Raw genomic sequence first — 5,491 nt, 5'->3', positions numbered from 1 at the left:
TGATGAGTACTCATATTCAAGACTTAAAGTCATATTTCTTACTATTTTAGACAGATAGAGAAAACATAAAACAACATATGATAAGGCAACTATTTGTGACTATTGTCACTATTTGTGCAGTACATGGGCAGCAAACATGGCTCTGAGAGGGAGTTGAGTGGGCAGAGCCCGATTTGCTTTACGTTCAGTGCATAACCATCCCTTGGAAGTTTAGGTGCATGATAGGGTGTGACCTTTACAGTGATTGGTTCCTCTTCCTCCCCTCCCATGCCACGTGCTCTTTTTTGCTTTAAAAAGGGCTTGCTCTGTGTTAATAAACGAGTTTACTGCTTGACTTGACTCCCTGCTGCATCTAATTTTCTCCCGGGCTAATGGAGGCTTGGGAATGGGCTAACGGCCGCACTAAAGTTTCCTTGGACCCCGTCTGTCTTTCATGAGATGGACGAAGACCCAACAACTATTGTGTTGAAATTTACTTCATTAGCTAACCTTTGGGTTTGAAATATGGGAGGCTGATCTATTGAACACATTTTTGGAAGGTACCTACTGAACAACACAAATAGTGGGTGGTTCTATTTCCACACTTTAATGAATGGTTGAACCATTCCTGAATGGTTGGTGCTGGGTAAATAAACCAACTTTAATGTAGCTTGCGCCCTACACTTGAAAAACTTGTAATGTCACTAAGTGTCATCTACTTGTCAAAAGTTATTTTGGTGAATATGATTTTAAAACGTTTATTTGAAAAGAAAAACTCCTTCAGGAGATTAAATGTAGGTTATCATTGGTTTGAGAGTGACAACATTTTTATATCACAGAACCAAGTTTAACTGAAGTACCAATGTTTTGAAGCACTAAGGATATTCTCATTTAATGTTTTTCTAAATTACATTTGAACTCTAAGTCAAGTTTTCCAAAAATTGGTAGAACAATTATGGATCTATCATTCCAGGAACTCTTTTTTGGACCACTTATGCTGGACTGAAATATTTCATTACTCATTAGAGGTGGGGTTTTAAAAATAATCTTATGACATTTTGTGATCTTGTTCACTCATATGGATTGGCCATCTGTAAACTGAAAGTTTGAATTACAGAACTGTCTCTCAGATTTTGTGATCTCCTCCTTCATTTTAAGTTGCCTTGCATTTCACAATTGCTTACTGATAATTCCTGCATCTCAAGGAATTGGGGACCTGAAATATAGGAAACGAAAAATTGATATGGGTCTTCAATTAGTTTCTGTTGGCATGTTGGATGGGCCTAGGTGAGAAGTCTTGCCCATGTTATCTGATGATGCAGATAACTGGGTCCTGGGATCCTAGGATCTCATTTGGGAAAAGTAAGACCTCATTTGGGAAATTTTCAACTGCAGAAGTTTAGAAGTAGCTCTTAAGCAAGGCTTAATTTGAATCCACTAGCTCCACAGAGCTAACTCAGTTTGATAAATTACTACTTGAAACAGCCATCACCTTTGGACCTAGCTATAGATACTTGAAAGTACAATCAAATCCAAAATGGAAAATAAAATAGTAATTGACAAAAAATTGCAAATGTGAGCAATGGACTGAACAATATAATCTTTCCACTTTTCACAGAAATTCAGGGAAATAAGATCAATAGCACTGTTGGAAACAATAAGGTTTCCTTGTAACAAATAGGCACCCAAGGATATAAGCATGTATAAAGATTGCAACATTAACTATTTAATTTAGAGAATACTACATGCTTCAGTAGCATGTATACCCAAATTACAAGAATACAGAAATTAACATGGCACTTGCACAAGGATGATATGAAAATTTGTGAAGTATTCCAAATTTTTCATTCTTGAGATGCAAGAAATGAAAAATATTAAAAATTGATTACAAAATTACAAGTGTAAAATACACGTAATTCATATAATTAAAAGTTAGTTTGACATCAGTGTATTAAATCTTCACCTTAGAAAGGCCTTTATATGGGGCTGGGAAGGTGGGTCATTGGTAGAGTGCTTGCATTGCATGTCTGGGGCTCTGAGTTCGATTCCTCAGCACCACATAAGCAAAAAGAAAAAAGCCGGAATTGGCACTGTGGCTCAAGTGCTAGAATGCTAGCCTTGAGCTTAAGAGCTGAGGGACAGCGCCCAAGCCCAGAGTTCAGGCCCACGACCGGAACCCCCCCCCCAAAAAAGAAAGGCCTTTATATAGCATAACCTTTATAAAATTTCTGAAATTAGACAACATTTTCGTTCTATCCCAAAGAAATATAATACTATAAGGACCTAGGAAACAAAGGAATTTTAAACTATTTCTATATGGAATGAAATCTGAAAGGATTCATTAATGAAGCTATATCTTATAAAGTAGCGTATAATTCAAAGTATTATATCTAGGAGAGAATAAAATAGATTATGGACACTATACAAACATAGACTATAGAATATTTTAAAATATACTTTTTCAGACAAGCACGAGAAATATCTTTAGTTTCTGTATTAATTTCAATAGATAAGTTAAAATTATTTCTGATTAAAAAGTCACAAACTCTGAAGAAATCATTATAGATGTATACAAAAACTCTTGAATATATTTGGACATCAAAGGCAAGCAATTCACTTGAAAGAAATCCACAGAATCCATGAATTTTTACAGTAAGTTATTGCTGTTATTTGGATTGTGAAAATATTTTGTATGGACACAAAGGATGGAATGGCATTATTGAAATTTAAGAAAAGTAATTGAATCATTAGGACTTAGTAGAACAATTTGTACAGTCTTCCACAACTTCAAAGAGGTAGTGATACATACTTATCCTTTTAGCAATATCAAATGCAGTTTCTTCCCAATTGTTCTTCATACATGGTTTTATGTAATGTTTCAACAGAAGGAGATCAAATGAATTTTTGCTATCTTAATTTCCAGCAGCAAGATTCAAGGGGGTCAAGAGGCCTTTAGATTGGGCATTGGAATCTGCATCATGATGAAGTAAGAAAGAAGCCACTCTGTTATTATTCCACTTATAAGCACTGTGCAGATGTGTCCATCCATCTACAGTTATTGTATGTGCCGCTTGAGCCACCAACTCAAGGACAATGTCTAAGTGTCCACTGTAGACTTCTTGATGAAGAGGCATATACTCATCGTCATCCCTAATACTCACATGAGTGGCCCTTTTGGAAAGTAGTCTCCGCAGTGTAGTAAGCCGATTGTTTTCAGCAGCACAAAGAAGAAATTTGCTTGGATCCTTCTGTATTTATTTTATTGAAATTGATATCATTTCTCATTTTTTCATCTTGTTCCTCATCTTTATCAGAATTGCCTAACCAGAGACTTTGATTGCCAGTGAAAATGAGGTGTCCATGTATTTCCCTAATAGTTCATGTTGGGTGAACTGCTCAGAAATATCCGGTGAATTTTCTGCATCTTTTTTCACCATGATTTATTTTCTCTTTTTCCATTTTTACTATTCTAAATTATTCTAACGAGAGTAGGGAGTTGATGGAGAGCAGAGGAAAAATGTTCCTCCATATTCAATGGTACAGACTGAAAATGAGGATCAGTGGTGTCTTCATGTGCAGCTTATTCTAGGAATGAGAAAATATGAAATAATGCCTTCTACATAAATGATTTGGGAAATGGCAGAGCAGAAAGTGAAATGATGAAACCAAAAATATAAAAGCAAAATAAATTAGGATAATTATGGAGCAACCATATTATCTATGAGAACCATGAAAGAGAGAGAGGAACAGAGAGATGTGCAAGGTCCTCCCTAGCCACAAAATCCATGCCTCTGATCAATTTATAGAGCAAGCAGAATTTTATTTTTTAAAAATGATGGAAAGAGAATTCATGTATTTACTTGAAATTAGTAAATACATTTTTGGTAGCCTATATAAAGAGACATAGATTTACCAATATACAGACAAGAATCTAAATCCTTGATACTTCTAGTAACATATCTGACTTCAATCAGTTGAATCACACTTTTCCTGTATAATGAAGGAATAGGCCCAGTCTACGAAAGCAGCTAGAGAAGGAAGGCCGATTGTATCTGTCACAAAACTTTGTGGAAAATGGTATTTAGGATTACTTACTGGTGATTCACTTGCACTGGAAGTATGACTCTGACCTATTGCTTGCTGATTCTGAACTATTGTTTTGATCATTATGTTCTCCAAGAAGAAAAAGTGAGAATTGATAACAAAGAACTATAATGCATTTTGATTTCTCATTAAGCACTTAATCATCAAAATCACATGAAGACAATAAACAGCCTTATTTTTTAAGATGAAAACAGTGTCTTTAAAAAAACAAGGAATTTAAGTAGTCATTCAAAGGACTTCTATTTTATTACTACATTATACATTTTTTTCTAATGTTGGTAACAATAAATAATGGATCAATTAGAAAGCTCTTAAAGCTCATATGTTCAATAGTGAGTTCTATTACACTATATCATGGTATTTTTTGTGTATGGTCTTAAGAAGAAATTTTCATTACTAACTTGAATTTCTGATAGGACAATATCATCACTGTACATCTTGCTTCTATACTCTCAGTTTTAAATTGCTATCTAAGTATGTGCATTAGATAATCATAGAGAAGGGAATATGTCTAGAAAAGAAGCCATAACTTAACTCAGCAAGAGTAGGTACATTGAATCATTTTGGAATTATTTTCTGTGCTTGCGAAGATTACTATTGACTTTGTCGTTCCTTTGGGGGAAACAAAGTCATATTTACACATTTTCTGTTGGTAGTGGGGCTTGAACTCCCATCTTGGGCACTGTCCCTCAGATCTTCAGCTCAAATTTAGTGCTCTACCACTAGCTACAACACCACTTCTGGGTTTCTGGTGTCTAATTGAAGATAAATGTCTCATGGATTTTCCTGACCAGGTTTGCTTTGAACCACAATCCTCTGGTCTCAACCTCCTGAGTAGCTAGTATTATAGAAATCAGCCACCAGCACATGGCTCATATTTGCATTTATGTGCACTAAATGATACTATGTAGACAAAGAATGGAAATTTGAATCAAATGATGTGACATTGCAGCTTTTTAGAAAAATTGAGGTAGCAATTTCCATGTTGTTACATTAATGACTCATGAGGTATGGGACTCTTAGCATCTTCTGCTGTCTGCTTTTGTGGACTTAGTATCAGAAATTGTTCATAGAGAAATAGAGAAAGACATAGATTTTTAGAAAGCAAAGGAGATCAGGTGTGAAAGAACAGCATAGAAGGATATACAACTTATCACACAAAGATTAAGAACTAGTCTAAATGATTAGAATGCTAAAGGCACTGAGGAATAAGCCTAGTTGATAACTAGTTCTTCAATAACCATAAATGCTTCCCTAGAACAGTTTGTGGTGTAACTTAGTTATTACTATCATTTATTCCTTCCATCTGGAGTTATTCCTTCTCCTCTGTCAAAACTATTAATTAACTTCTGCCTTTTTGGTGCCCTGATTTACCAAAAAGTTTTCCAAATCTCACATATACACTACC

General features: G+C 35.0%; 1 pseudogene; it reads left to right on the top strand.

The window, feature by feature from the left end:
• The first annotated feature begins 1,724 nt into the window (after nucleotides 1–1,724).
• LOC122116470 lies at nucleotides 1,725–1,824 on the top strand (annotated as a pseudogene).
• The last annotated feature ends 3,667 nt before the right edge of the window (nucleotides 1,825–5,491 follow it).

Source organism: Dipodomys spectabilis, unplaced genomic scaffold (assembly GCF_019054845.1).
Source record: "Dipodomys spectabilis isolate Male_0828 unplaced genomic scaffold, ASM1905484v1 ptg000135l, whole genome shotgun sequence".
In the NCBI taxonomy this organism is placed as follows: domain Eukaryota; kingdom Metazoa; phylum Chordata; class Mammalia; order Rodentia; family Heteromyidae; genus Dipodomys; species Dipodomys spectabilis.
The sequence above is the reverse complement of the archived record's forward strand: the minus strand, read 5'-3'. Positions and strand labels throughout refer to the sequence as shown.